This window comes from Gekko japonicus, unplaced genomic scaffold (genome assembly GCF_001447785.1).
Source record: "Gekko japonicus isolate JY-2015 unplaced genomic scaffold, Gekko_japonicus_V1.1 scaffold3163, whole genome shotgun sequence".
Classification (NCBI taxonomy): Eukaryota; Metazoa; Chordata; class Lepidosauria; order Squamata; family Gekkonidae; genus Gekko; species Gekko japonicus.
In genome coordinates, this window is record NW_015167631.1 from 67,630 (window position 1) to 83,701 (window position 16,072).

General features: G+C 44.8%; 1 pseudogene; it reads left to right on the forward strand.

The window, feature by feature from the left end:
* The window catches only part of LOC107112858, a 32,126-nt pseudogene extending 29,556 nt beyond the window's left edge, over positions 1-2,570 (forward strand).
* The last annotated feature ends 13,502 nt before the right edge of the window (positions 2,571-16,072 follow it).

Below are 16,072 nucleotides of genomic sequence, written 5' to 3' on the forward strand. Positions count from 1 at the left end.
CTTTCCCTATGAGGAAAGGTTAAAGCGCTTAGGGCTCTTTAGAGGGGTGACATGATTGAGGTTTATAAGATTATGCATGGGATAGAGCAGGTAGAGAAAGAGGTAGAGAAAGAGGTACTTTTCTCCCTTTCTCACAATACAGGAACTCGTGGGCACTCAGTTAAATTGCTGAGCGGTCAGGTTAGAATGGATAAAAGGAAGTATTTCTTCACCCAAAGAGTGATTAACACATGGAATTCACTGCCCCAGGAGGTGGTGGCAGCTACAAGCATGGACGGCTTCAAAAGGGAATTAGATAAGCATATGGAGCAGAGGTCCATCAGTGGCTATTAGCCTCAAGGTATAGATAGGGGCTCTGGGGCAAGGGATGCTCTGTCTTCTTGGTGCTTGGGGGGGTCAACAGTGGGAGGGCTTCTAATGTCCTGGCCCCACTGGTGGACCTCCTGATGGCACCTGGTATTTCTGGCCACTGTGTGGCACAGAGTGTTGGACTGGATGGATCTTTGGCCTGATCCAACATTGGTGTCTCTTATGTTCTTATGATGAGTCCAGCCTTGAAAAAGATAAGGATGTTACCTGCAGGAAGACTCAAGTCATAAACACCTACAACTCAGAGTAGGCCACGTAATAATCACGTAAACCCTTGGGGAAACTAGGATGCTTTGCCTCACAGATCTGTTTCCCTTATAGTGGTTGGGATTGTGGGCTTTGATCTTGACCATGGTTTCATCCTTCCAGAAGAATTTTTATTCTTGAATGTCTTTCCTTCCCCACAGAATAATGATCTCTTTCTCTCTGTCTTTCTGTGAACAAAGGCAGGAATATAAGAGAGACTATGGTGGAGATAGACTACGGCCTTGCGTCTAAAGAAGGGCTGAGGATTTCCTCAAGAGGATCCCAAGAGCACATTTCCTTCCCAAATGAGCGGGCTGAGAGTGAGTATCCTTCACGGTTATGTCAAGGGAAGAAGCAAGGAAGTGCCATGGGGGATTTCTGGTTCAATTCTGAGCAACGCTTCGTACAATCATACAGCCTGCTGGGGAAGGAGGGAGGGCCTGAAATCTGGAGGCTCAGAAGCTCCTTCTGGGCAAGAGCGCACCTGTGGCAATTGAGAGGGTGAGGTATCCTTAAATACTAGATTTTCTGGGGAAAGGTGGAGGGGTGGTTAAGATCAGCCAAGGTGGACAAGGCCAAAGGGCCATCAATCCTTTTCTACTGCAGTCACATAGATGCCTCTGGACATTACCAGCCCTCCCAGGTGCTAACAGGATCACTCTATTTATTCCAGCAGAGGATGGTCAGAGGAATGAAGAGGGTGAGGAACTTCATCAGCAAATGGCAGATAAAGTTAAAAATGAAGACTTGAAAGAAAATGTTAGGAATCGAGGTGGACCAATCAGAAAGAAAGACTCTGGAAATAGATTCAATAGTAATGGCCATCTTCAACTTCACCGAAGAATCCACGCAGTGGAAGAACCTTTTGAATGCTCAAAGTGTGGAAAGTCATTCAATACTAGTGGTCATCTTCAAATTCACCGAAGAACCCACACAGGGGAGAAACCCTTTGACTGCTCAGAGTGTGGAAAGAGATTCAGTCAGAGTGGCACACTTCAGAAGCACCAAAGATCCCACACAGGGGAGAAAGTCTTTGAATGCTCAGAGTGTGGAAGGAAATTCAGTCAAAGTTGCAGTCTTCAGAAGCACCAAAGAACCCACACAGGGGAGAAACCCGTTGAATGCCCAGATTGTGGAAAGAGATTCAATACTAGTGGCCATCTTCAAATTCACCGAAGAATCCACACGGGGGAGAAACCTTTTGAATGCTCAGAGTGTGGAAAGAGATTCAGTCAGAGTTGCCATCTTCAAGGGCATCTAAGTACCCACGCAGGGGAGAAACCCTTTGAATGCTCAGAGTGTAGAAGGAAATTCAGTAAGAGTTGCAATCTTCAGAAGCACCAAAGAACCCACACAGGGGAGAAACCCTTTGAATGCCCAGAGTGTGGAAAGAGATTCAGTCAGGGTGGCTCTCTTCAGAAGCACCAAAGAACCCACACAGGGGAGAAACCTTTTGAATGCTCAGAGTGTGGAAGAAAATTCAGTCAGAGTTGCCATCTTCAGAAGCACCAAAGAACCCACACAGGGGAGAAACCTTTTGAATGCTCAGAGTGCGGAAAGAGATTCAGTGAGAGTGGCAATCTTCAGAAACACCAAAGAACACACAAAGGGGAGAAACCTTTTGAATGCTCAGAGTGTGGAAAGAGATTTAGTCAGAGTGGCTGTCTTCAGAAGCACCAGCGAACCCACACAGGGGAGAAACCTTATGAATGCTCAGATTGTGGAAAGAGATTCAGTCGAAGTGACAGTCTTCAACTTCATCGAAGAACCCACACAGGGAGAAACCTTTTGAATGCTCAGAGTGTGGAAAGAGATTCAATCAGAGTGGCAGTCTTCAACGTCATCGAAGAAGCCACACAGGGGAGAAACCTTTTGAATGCTCAGAGTGTGGAAAGAGATTCAGTCAGAGTGCCCATCTTTAACAGCATCAGAGAACCCACACATGGGAGAAACCATTTGAATGTTCAGTGTGTGGAAAGAGATTCATTTGGACTGCCTATCTTCAATGGCATCCACACACGGGAGAAACATTTTGAATGATCAGAGTGTGGAAAGAAATTCATTCGGAGTGCCCATCTTCCACATCATCAGAGAACCCACACAGGGGAGAAAACTTCTGAATGCTCAAAGCATGTAAAGAGATTCAGTCAGAGTGACAATCTTGTACTGTGATGAGGAACCCGTACAAGGAGAAACGATGTAACTGTGTAGCTGTGAAAACAGCTGCTCTTCTATTTCACACCTTAAAGACAACAACAGAGTATGCAAAGCTGTGAAAAGATAAAAAATGCTGTAAGTAACTTTTAAAAAAATAATTTTTGTTAAGTTTTTAAAATACAGAGGGGTAAGGAAGGGGAAGGGGGAAGTGGTAGGGGAAAGGGCAAAAGTTATAATGTGGGCGTGGTGTTGCTGATCTCTAAGATGGACACCTGAATGCAGAGCTCCTGGCTGAAATCTCCTCTCGACTGCAAAATCACGGCTCAACTCTCTTTACATCTCCAGAATTATTATGGGGAAAACAGGGAACAAAGGCAAACCAATTAAGCTAGTTTGGTGTAGTGGTTAAGTGTGTGGACTCTAATCTGGGAGAACCGGGTTTGGTTCCCCATGCCTCCACTTGCAGCTGCTGGATGACCTTGGGCAAGTCATAATTCTGTCAGAGTTGTTCCTTCAGGGACAATTCTCTCAGAGCTCTCTCAGCCCCACCTACCTCACAGGATGTCTGTTGTGGGGAGGGGAAGGGAAAGGAGTTTGTAAGCTGCTCTCCTGAGACTCCGGGTGAAGGGCGGGGTATAAATCCAATCTCCTCCTCCTCTTTAGAACACCGTTCAAGCCTGTTTTCCTAAAGGTAACAAGCAGATGGCCTCCACTGACTCCTCCAGCCTTGACAATGAAATGGCAGCTGACGATGCAGACCAGAGAGCAGATGGCCTTGCTGCCTTTCATCAGGAGGCTTTTGAAGCTATCCAAACACTGGAAACCAACATGTTGAATAAACTGACTAACATTTTACAACCCCTCACAGATCAAATTACAGAGCTCAAGGCTTCCTTAGACAAAGTTGCAGAGACTGCCGATTCTGCACTCAATCATGCCTTTACTCTTCAGGATGACGTACGTTACTTTTATCAGTGTGACGACTGGACTGCTGATAAAATCGTCGTAATTGAAAATCAACTTAAAGCCTGCAACCTAAAACTCCGAGGGATCCCTGAACAAGTGGAAGATTTCACCGAGCTGTAGCCCCTGGTAGCTACATGGCTAGCCAAAACTTTAAATTTAGATGAAGAAATATTGCCAATACTTGAAGCTGCTTACAGACTGGGACCAATTAGGAGACAGCAAAGACCTTTGTGAGATTTACAAACTCACAAATAAGAGCTAAAATCCTCTCTATGGCACGTTCTACTGGCTCTTTAATGTTTCAAGACCATAAGGTAGAAATCCTGCAAGATTTGTCTTCAGAAACACTACAAAGAAGGAAAGCCCTGAAGCCAGTTATCACTATGCTTACTGAGGCAAAAATCAAGTACAGATGGATTGCTTTTTACAAACTTCAAGTCGTTTATCAGGATCAGACCTTTCAAGAACAAGACCTTGACAGCAGCATGCAATTACTTAAAGAGCTGAATCTTGATCTCCCTCAAAATATACAGAAAGACAACATTCCAGTGAGACCAACTGAGACAGCTATCTGATGGAACAGAGCATAGTCGAAGCGCCACTGAAGAAAAGCCTTAAACCCAAACTGTGTTCCATAAAATAGGTTTATTATAGGCCAACACTAACATTATTTTAGTATTTTACCATTATTCTTATTCATATACATCAACTTCATTATAATAAGAGACTTACTTTATACAGAGTTGAGGGTTTTGATATTAGAGAGTACACTTTTAATATTGTATGTCGGGGGCAATGCTCCCTCTAAACTGTGGAGTCTTGTGAGCAAAAATTCTACTTTGTGAGCTACTTGGCATTTCTGTGTTATACCTCTGAGGATGCCAGTCATAGCTGTTGGCGAAACGTCGGATTCTACTATGCCAAGACCATGGCCATACAGCCCGGAAAATCTACAACTAATGAACTCTAGCTGTGAAAGCCTTCAACTGGCATTAAAGTTGTGAGCAGGGGTCATTTCGTAGAAAAGAGGTGCAGGAGCTCATTAGCATAACTCATTAGCATGACTTATTTGCATATGCCACACACCCTGACATCACCGGAAGTGTGTCAGAAGGCAACACCCACCGCTCAGGCTCCACTGGACTGTTTTGGATTGCTAGCTATTGGGGGGAGAGGAACCTACAGATCTGTCCTCGCAGAGGAGGGAGAGCTTGTACCTGAATAAAACTTGATCTTAAAGGTGCCACTGGACTGTTTTGGGCCAGGGGGCGGGGGTGGGGGGCTCTGCAGCTTACCTGGCTGCTTCTTGCTCTGACTGAGGGCTGCTGGGAGCAGGGGGTGGGGCTTGTTGCATGTGCCCACCCCCTGGGCTCTTTACTGCCAGAGCTCAGCTCCTGTGCGCTCCTGCAGGAAATGACCCCTGGTTGTGAGCAAGTGATTCAATTACTGCATAAATTAGTTTGCTTTGGAGCCATCCTTGCTTAGCTAAGACAAAACGTGTGTGAGGCGGAGGCTAAAAAACTGAGCTAGCTCACACTAACTCAGAGGGAACACTGGTTGGGGGGGAGTGCCACAGTGTTCACGGGGTTTTTTGCTCCCTTTGAATCAGAAGTGTTTCTTGTTAAAGAGACATTTTGCGTTCCTCATACTTATAATTTAATATTATAGTCCCAAATAAGAGAAGGCAGAGCTCAAAAAAGTAAGCTCTGCAGTCGTGTTGTACTACTTCTTTTTTGTGCCTTTTAATTTACAGAAAATGTAATTAGTTCTTATATGGAATGTTTGTTACAGTTAAGCAACAAATAGTAGCAACTAGTTCTTATAGTGTTAGCATTGGAATGTTTTTCATAGTTAAGCAACAAGCAGCAGCAACATATGAGTGTTCTCTTTACTCAAGGGCCTTCTAATTAGTTTTTAAATCCTTTTTACCTGGTCACTGGGTTTTAATCATTTGAGCAAAGGGTTCATAGCTTTGATGTCATTAAAACTGTAAATATGATGACTTTTATTCTCATTATTTAAAATCCTCAAAGCAGCAAGTTTACAGGTTATGTGCAAAGCCCCGAGGATTTCTGTATTATGTTGTTGGGACTTCAACACACAGGCAGAGGTACTTAACTATAAGAATTATACAGAAGCAACCAAGTTAATTTGTATAATCTTGTTATATTTCACTGCACTTTGCAGATTTCTCAATGTTATAACATTTATGAGGTTCTTCAAAATTTTGACTGGGAACAATCTTAATCTTATGCTTATGCTTTGTTGGTACTTCTCATATGCTATCGACAACTTAGGTATAATGAAAGACTCTACTGTTATTCCCTTCTCTTTTTTTAATTACCATATAGCATGGCTTCATCTCAATTAAAATTCCTATCTTTACATTTCAGAGGCATTAACAATTTAATCAAGAGAAAGAGAGTTGCCTCAGCTATTATACACCAAAAACCTGATGTAGTAATGCTTCAGGAAACACATCTGAAAGGCATGCAATCCTATGTTTTTAACTCAAATTCATTGTCTTCTCAGTACCAAGGCCAAGGATCCTCAAAGGCTAGAGGAGTGGCAATTTTAATCAATAAGACAGTCAGATTTAAAACAGACAGCATAATAAAAGATCCCCATGGCAGATTTATATTTTTAAAAGGATCCTTAAATGGAAAACTATGGCATCAGTATACTCACCAGATGGAGGACAAATTACCTTCATTGGAAAAACTATCCAAACTAAAACAATTTCAACAAAGTCTTATTATTTTAGGAGGGACTTAAATTACATTGTGGATTATTCACTAGATAGAAAGACATGGAAATGAAAAGGATTTTACATATTATTCCCCTCATCACCAAATTCACACCAAGACGCCGAGCCGACAAGCCGAGCCGAGAAGAAAAGATCAACCAGTCCCTCCACTGGGTGCCAGTAGGGTTGTCCCCACCCCCAGTATCTGTGGCCATAGGTAGGGATAACTGATTAACTGTAAGCTGCTCAGAGACCCCTTGGGGGGTTCGAGCGGGGTAGTAAGTTGAAAGATAAATTTTAAAAAATAAAATAAAATAAAAATTGACTATTTTTTAATTTCGAAACCTATTACTAACTTGATCCCAAAAATTGATAGAGGCTCAAAGATCTGGTCTGATTATTCTTGGCTAGAATTTTATATGGTAGATGAAGGAAAAAATGAGCGCACATTTAATTGGAGACTAGATAAGAGATTTTTATTAATGAAGTTGGTTACTGATACCATAGAAACTGACATAAAGGGATACTTTAAATACAATTCAAATTGTGGTGTTCCAAATCACATGGTTTGGGATGCCTTTAAAGCAGTTCTTCAAGGAAAATTCATAGCTCTAGCTATAAGAAAGAGAAAAATAAAATAAGAGTTAATAACTAGTATTTCAAAACTAGAAGACATGTACAAAAAATTTGGAAACAAAAAATTCTGGAAAGGAAAAAATTGGATTCTTTGGAGGTTTCACATATCCAAAAACAGATGCTTTTCACTAAACAAAAATACTGGTTCAGAGGACCACATTCAACGAAGATATTATCTTGGAAGGTCAAACAGAAATTAGCATCTAATTCTGTACATCAAATTCATAATAAAAAATTAAATTGTAAAGCAAAAGAAATCGTTGACACCTTCAAGAATCATCCTTCTGAAGACACCTTCACTCTAATGATCCTTCTGAAGACAAAATTAAACACTTTTTAGAAAACCATCCATTAACCAAACAGATTTCTCCCCAACATAGAGCCTTATTGGATCATTAGTTGCTGTAGATTTTCCGGGATGTGTGGCTGTGGTCTTGGATCGACCATTTACAGCTCAAGAAATACAAGATACTATCAAGTCTTTAAAGTCAAACAAATCCCCTGGCCAAGATGGATATACAGCAGAATGTTACAATCAATTTAAGCATCTGATCTCTGAACCCCTTGCAGAGACCTGTAATTATAGTAATTCCCAAAAAGGACAAAGACCTATTGAACCCTGGCTCATATTAGCCAATTTTCCTGTTGAATCAAGACTACAAAATGTTTACAGCCACATTAGTTTCTAGAATAAACGCTTTTATAGAACAGTATGTTCACCATAATTAGACAGGTTTCATTCCAAACAAAGACCTAACTGACAATACTAGAAAAGTTCTTAATATCATTCAGTACTGCAGACTATTTCATATTGACCTCTCATTTATTTTATCAATTTATTTTGAAAAAGCCTTTGATACTGTTGAAACATCTTATTTACTATCATAAGATATGAAATTTGATTGTAACTTCTTGAGGGCAGTCAGCACTCTGTATGATTCTCCTAAAGCTATGGTTTATATAAATAACATAGATTTGGAAGAATTTACCCTAAATAGAGGTACAAGACAGGGGTGTCCACTGTCGCCCCTCTTATTGATATTGGTGATTAAGCTTTTGGCACAGGCTATTTGCACTTGCATTCTCATTCCAAGTTTTTACCCTACAAGATCAAGAAGTGAAACTTAGTTTATTCACAGATGACATGGCCATCTTCAGCACACATCCTGAAATTTCTCTACCTGCCATCACTGAACTTCTACAATCCTGAACTCTAATGTCTCAGGTTTACAAGTAAATCCCTCGAAATCAATCTTATACCCTATTCTAATATCACCACAGCAAAACGAAGTTATCCAGTCAAAATATGAATTTAGCTGGGTGGATAAATACTGGATATACCTGGGTTTGAAAATCCCTCTGAACCTTGCAGATATTCTCAAATTCGATCACCAAACCCTGAATCATTCTATAATGAATCTCCTGAAAAGTGGAATGTCAAATCTGTCCACATAGGAAAAAAATTCAAATTATTAAAACGTTTATATTCCCAAAATTTCTTTCTCTGTTGGGATTTACCTATAAGAATACCAGACTAATTATTCAAAATGTGGCAGAGATCATTCTCTAAATGCATCTGGAACAATAAAAGGCCCAGGGTTAGCTACAACACACTGAAAAAACCACATAACCAAGGAGGGTTGGCCTTACCTGATCTTACACGCTATTATGAGGCAGCTACCCTTCTCGGTTTTGTCAAACGGTACACATCAACTTTCCATACAGATTGGAAATCGATAGAGAATCAATATTTGGACAAAAGATCCTTTCAAGAAATCATATGGGACCAGCCGAAGAATAGACCATGGAAAGCTGAGGGAAACATTTTCCTAGCAAATACTATTAACATTTGGGATAAATTGAGACCTATAACAGCACCTAGAATATCCCCCTTTTCTCATTTTACAGGTCAATCCTGGTTCCAGCCAAGATTTCAACCTTCCACTTTCACTGCTTGGAGATCATCAAATTTTACCGAATTTGTAGATGTCTGTGCTGGAAATAAACTGGTTGAAAAACAAAAAGAAGGGGGGAAAACTATTAAATGGTTTGAATATTTACAAATCTGCCATTTTATAACCTCAATCTCACAAAGATACAATCTCTCCAGACCACTTACCTTTTTTGAATGTATCCTCAAAACTGAAAATTCAAGTTTTAAGGGCTTGATATCATTTTTTAAATAAAAATTAACAGATTGCAAATCTCCTATTTCTTATCAACACCCCTGGCAAGAGGAATGTGGAAAAAAACATTAACTCAAGAGGACTGGCATCAGATTTGGTCTTCCTGTAACCTAACTTCTAATGTCTTGAATGTTCAAATACAAAGCCAAAAATTACTTTCGAGATGGTATCTGATGCCCAGGAGACTATATTATATTTCTAATAGACGCTCCCCTCTTTGTTGGAAGTCATGTGGGCAAGAAGGCAGTTACATTCATTGCTGGTGGGAGTGTAAGAGGGTTAGGGATTTCTGGGAGATGATTTTGACTTAAATTAAGATTATCACACAGTATGACCTGCCAAGACAACCAGCATTAATTCTCTTAGATCTATGGCAAGACACATCAGTCCCCCAAATTCATAAAAACTTGATATCAACCTTATTAGTAGCTGCCAAGATGGTCATTGCCATTAAATGGAAAGATCCTGCCTCACTTCATTTGAACTTGTGATATTCAAAGGTCTGAGAACTATATGCAATGGACAAAATTGCAGATAGTACGGGCATATTTAGAAACATAGGAAGCCATGTTAACGTAATGAATAAATGGTTTCCATTTCTAGAGGCATCATTTCTACCTTCCTTATTTACAGGGGTCATTTAGTAGAAAAAGAGGTGCAGGAGCTCATTAGCACAACTAATTGGCCAACTTATTTGCATATGCCACACCCCCTGACATCACCGGAAGTGTGTCAGAAGGCAACACCCACCGCTCAGGCGCCACTGGACTGTTTTGGATTGCTCGCTATTGGGGGGGGACATGCAGATCTGTCCTCGCAGAGGAGGGAGAGCTTGTACCTGAAAAAGACTTGGTCTTAAAGGTGCTACTTGACTGTAGTGCCCGGGGGGCCAGGGGGGGGGGGGGCTCTGCAACTTACCTGGCTGCTTCTTGCTCTGACTGAGGGCTGCTGGGAGCAGGGGTGGGGCTTGTTTATGTGCCTGCCCCCTGGGCTCTTTACTGCCGGAGCTCCGCTCCTGTGCGCTCCTGCAGAAAATGACCCCTGCTTATTTATCAAGGAGATAGTTGGATATCCCTGGGGCTGGGGACTGCTAGAAGATGTTGATTCATAGACCTCAGTGCCCTCCGGGGCTCATATGGGGAGAGGCAGTCTCAAAGGTATGCTGGCACCTGGCCGTATAGGGCTTTAAAGGTAAGTACCAGCACCTTGAAATGGATCCAGAATTCAATAGGCAGCCAGTGCAGTTCACGCAGCACTGGGTGGATGCGAGCCCACACAGGCGTTGCCGTCAGCATCCACGCTGCCATGTCCTTCACTAGCTGCAACTTCCGGAGCAGGATCAAGGGCAGCCCCCACGTAGAGAGAGTTACAATAGTCCAATCTGGAAGTGACCATTGCATGAGTCACTGTAACTAGGTCTCGTGGGGTGAGGTAAGGGGCCAACTGCCTGATCTGCCTCAGATGAAAAAAGGCCAACCTGGCAGTGGAAAGGGAGGCGTCCAGGAGCACCCCCAGACTCTTCACCCTCGACGTTGGCACCAGTGGAGCCCCATCGAAGGCTGGGAGCCTGATTCCCTGACTCAATCCCCCACGGCTCAGGTACAGGACCTCCGTCTTAGATGGATTTAGCTTCAGTCGGCTCTGCTGCAACCATCCAGCCACAGCCTGTAATTCCTCATCCAGATCACATGGGGCCGTGTCCAGGCAGCCTTCCATCAGTAGATAGAGCTGGGTGTCATTTGCATATTGGTGACAACCCAGCCCATAACCTCGGATAAGAACATAAGAGACGCCAATGTTGGATCAGGCCAAAGGCCCATCTAGTCCAACACTCTGTGTCACACGGTGGCCAAAAATACCAGTTGCCATCAGGAGGTCCACCAGTGGGGCCAGGACATTAAAAGCCCTCCCACTGTGGCCCCCCCAAGCACCAAGAAGACAGAGCATCACTTGCCCGAGAGCCCCTATCTATACCTTGTGGCTAATAGCCACTGATGGACCTCTGCTCTGATGGATAATATGGGCGAGGGGGCACATATAGCTATTGAACAACATGGAGATAATTGCTCCCTGTGGCACTCTACATTCTAGCGGATGCCATTGTGATAACTCGCCCCCCAAGCACCACCATCTGTCCCTGACCCTGGAGAAAGAAGGTCAGCCACTGCAAGGCAAGCCCCTGTATCCCGGCAATGGCGAGGCAGTGGGTTAACACCTCATGGTCAACCATATTGAACGCCACCGATAGATCAAGAAGAAACAGCAGCAACGACCCACCTCGATCCAGATGTCTCTGAAGGTCATCCACAAGGGCAAACCGCACCTTCTCAGTCCCATGGGCAGGGCGAAAGCTGGACTGGAAGGGATCCAGGATCTTAGCCTCATCCAGGAAAACGTGAAGGTGTGATACCACTGCCCTCTCTACCACCTTGCCCAAGAACGTTTATTTATTTATTATGAGATTTCTATCCCGCCCTACCCAGTGACTCAGGGCGGCTAACAACACTGGGCGGTAGTTATTGAGGGCCATTGGGTTCAACGACAGTTTTTTAAGGAGAGGGCAAACTACCGCCTCCTTCAATCCCCCTGGGAAAGTCCCTGTTGAAAGGGACAAGTTGAGTCCCCCCAGGAACATTCAAGGCAGATCAAAGGGTTCCATCTTGCTTGCTCCCCAAATCTAGTTCGATGTGTCATTGGTGGCGGCGGCGGCACAGCACCAGGATCCCCGCGATGAGGCATAGGACTCCAGTGGTCAGCAAGGACGGCGTAGTTGTAACTCATATGAGGGGCGCCGATAATGGGCGGGAAGTGCCGTGGCTCTGCGGGCTCTACACCCTCCACTTCCCTCAATTTCGTAGCCCTGGCAACCGCTGGCTCCACTGTCTGCCTTCCATTACCCACTGGGCCCCCATAGTCCACGTTCAGATCCCTTGGTTCTTCAGCCCTCTGGGCTGGTGCAGCCACCAAACAGGGAATGCTGCCATGGAGGATGCCGTCGCAGAAGACGCCGCTGTCGGGCTCCTGGACTGCTGGGCTACCGAACTGCCACCGACCAGGGAACTAGCGCCTGGCCCTCGCTCCACCCAACCTCACTGCACCTGCATCAGTAAACTCCGCCGTTTACAGGGCCCCCAGTAACCTCCAGGTCCTTAGAGAAAAAGAAGAGATTGGATTTATATCCCACCCTTTACTCAGAGTCTTAGAGTGGCTTACAGACTCCTTTCCTTTCCCTTCCCCTCCCCTCAGGTGGGGCTGAGAGAGCTCTTTCAAGAACTGCTCTTTCCAGGACAGCTCTTGTTAGAACTATGGCTTGCCCAAGGTCATCCAGCCAGGTGCATGTGGAGGAGTGGGGACTCAAACCTGGTTCTCCCAGATTAGGGTCCGCACACTTAACCACTACACCAAACTGGCAGAACGGTAGCAGTTTGCACGATTGCACACCGTATCATTACATGGTATTATGCAAATACGCGGATGGAGCTCCATCTTGGGCTCCAATCCAGTCTGCCATCTTGCCTCGGATGAAATTTTCAGTGTTTCATAAGGTTCCCAGCAGCACTGAAGCCCTTTTCATACTCCCGATATTGAGAAGGTTTCTCTTCTGAGCCAGTACTCTGATTTCAACAGGAAAGAAGAGAGTTTAAAAATAAATAGGTCACGGTTTCCTGTCCTAAAAAACACAGAAGGCTCTACATCTGACAATAGAACTACAGATAAGATTAGAATTTCAACAGCCAATCCAAATACAAAAGAACCTCCTCAGGAAACAGGAAACCTCCTCAGGAAACCATCAACACACAAAAGAACCTCCTCAGGAAAGCTCCTCCATTAGCATGTTCATAGCCTGGGAACTCCTACAAGATAATGACTCACCTTCTGGAGTAGATATAAATTACCTGTCTACCATTTTTTTCTTTCTCACCTTGACACAGAGAGTACTCCATCTTTCTGTGTTATACCTCTGTAGATGCCAGTCACAGCTACTGGCAAAACGTCAGATCCTACAGTGCCAAGACCACGGCCACACAACCCGGAAAATCTACAGCAGCTAATGCTCTGATACTTAGGTTCTCGCAGATGCACAAGTGTTTTCCACTCTCCAGCCACATGTATGCTTTCTCTCCTGTGGGCATTCTCTGGTGACGAATAAATAGGGTTGCAACTGAAATGAAGCTTTTCCCACCTGTGAGGCGAAAGCATCCCTGTCTGCTCCTCTAGGGGTTAATGTGGACACTAATCGACCAACCCCAACTTGGAGGTGTCCATAATTGGGCCTCTCTGCCTGTATTCTTATCATCTCTCTCAAGGCCAGAGTCAAGAATGTGACAATTAGCTCTCCTTGGGAACCTACCTGTGCTCTCCTGGATTTCAGGGGGGGGGGGGGCAGGAGTGACATCATTATCTTCTAGAGGGTTCCACTGAGCGTGCACCCTGATTGGATTTGGAATATCACCTGACACTGGGTGTTTTGAGAGTATAACTGGGCTAGAGACCAGAGGGAAGCCATGTTAACTTCGTGATTTTGCTGGACTGAGGTCTGGGTTATGCTCAGGTCACCTTGCAATGAACAGCTACATAGAAAATACTTAGGCCTCTACCTTGGACTCTGAGACTCCAAGACCAGCTTCATGCTGCAGGGCTGCAGAGATTGTTTTGCCTAGAATCAAGATTGTTCTTTAAGTATTTAATCAACCTTATCTTCTTTACTAAAGTCTGGCTTATTGTGAACATATCTCGTCCTGGGGACCCACAGAGCCCAGGCGTGGGTTCCTTGACAGGGCGGCAGCTGAAGGGGACCGAGGCCTCTGTACACAAAGAAATCTACCAGCCAGGCCCTCTCTGGCTCGGGTATTGTGAGGTTCTTCTTTGGGAGAGTCAGTCTGGCAAAGCCAGGGAAGAGGAAAGCCGCATAGTTACCAGGCGCAAGAAGAAGAAGAGGAAGAGGAAGAAGAAGAGGAAGAAGAGGAAGAAGAGGAGGAAGAGGAAGAAGAGGAAGAGGAAGAAAAAGAGGAAGAAGAGGAAGAAGAAGAAGAGGAAGAAGAGGAAGAGGAAGAAGAAGGAAGAAGAAAGAAGAAGAGATTGGATTTCTACCCCATGGCCCTTCACTACCCAAAGGTGTCTCAGAGCGGCTTACAAACTCCTTTCCCTCCCCCTCCCCACAACAGACATCCTGTGAGGTAGGTGGGGCTGAGAGAGCTCTTGACAGAAACTGCTCTTTTTCAAGGACAGCACTTATCAGAGCTACGGCTTGCCCAAGGTCATCCAGCCAGGTGCAAGTGGAGGAGTGGGGGAATCAAACCCGGTTCTCCCAGATCAGAGTCCGCGCACTTAACCACTACACCAAACTGGAGCACCCAGCTGTGTGGCTGGAAGAGAGGATCCCGTGTGGTTCAAGATTCGGAAATTCTGTGGGGTTCCACTAGGGTTGCCGGGTCTGGGTTGGGGGGAAAAACCTGGAGGCTTTCAACCCACTGAAACAAACCACAGCAGTGTTCTATTACAGGGTGCAGCATGTGAAAGAGATTACAGGGTCCTGGTTTACTGTCTTTGTCTTTATCAAAGAATCCTCACTGCACATCATATATAAAAAAACACACACAAAAATGTCACCAAAGAAACAGCAGACAGACAATGGAGTTGTAAGAAGCAGGCAATATTGTCTTTTGTAGTAGTAGACCTAGCAGTTCGAAAGCAAGAAATTGCAAGTAGATAAATAGGGACCACTTCAGTGGGAAGGGAAAGTTCCGTGCCTTGGTGTTTAGTCATGCCGGCCACATGACCACGGAAGCGTCTTCGGACAGCGCTGGCTCTTCGGCTTTGAAACGGAGATGAGCACCGCAATCCTAGAGTCAGATCATTTGACTGGCTTTCCAGCAAGGGAACCTATTTTTATTTATTTATTTATTTATTTTATTATATTTGTACCCCGCCCATCCCGCAAGCAGGCTCAGGGCGGCTAACACTGCGGTACAATGTACCTAAATAATATACAAAATCTTAAAACACTATAAAATATCATAAACAATACATTAAAACCTACATTAACATTGAGTACATATCGTAAACATATTAGATGGCACGCTTCCAGATCTCATACTACTCATCATCCCTTGTGCCGGAAGCCTAGCGATATCCAGGACCAGATCTCAGGTCCCTGCCGTCACTAGGACCATTGGTGGTAACAATGGTGGCGGCTCCTATTGGAAAGCCTGGTGGAAGAGCTCCGTCTTGCAGGCCCTGCGGAACTGCAAAAGGTCCCGCAGGGCCCTGATCTCCTCCGGGAGCTCATTCCACCAGTAAGGAGCCGCCACCGAAAAGGCTCTGGTCCTAGTGCTGGTGAGCCTTGCCTCCTTGGGGCCCGGGATGGTCAACTGGTGTTGGGCCCCAGACCGTAGTGCTCTCTGGGGTATATATGGGGAAAGGCGGTCCCTCAGGTAGGTCGGACCCTGGCCATGTAGGGCTTTAAAGGTAAGCACCAGCACCTTGAAACGAATCCGGTACGCTATAGGCAGCCAGTGCAGTGACCTAAGCACTGGCTGGATGTGCTCCCACCGCGGAGAGCCCATCAACAGCCTAGCCGCGGCGTTCTGCACTAGCTGCAGCTTCCGGATTTGAGACAAGGGCAGCCCCATGTAGAGAGCGTTGCAGTAGTCAAGTCTCGAGGTGACCGTCGCATGGATCACCGACGCCAGGTCACGGCGGTCAAGGAAGGGTACCAACTGCCGAACCAGCCGAAGATGGTAAAAGGCCGACTTGGCAGTGGCAG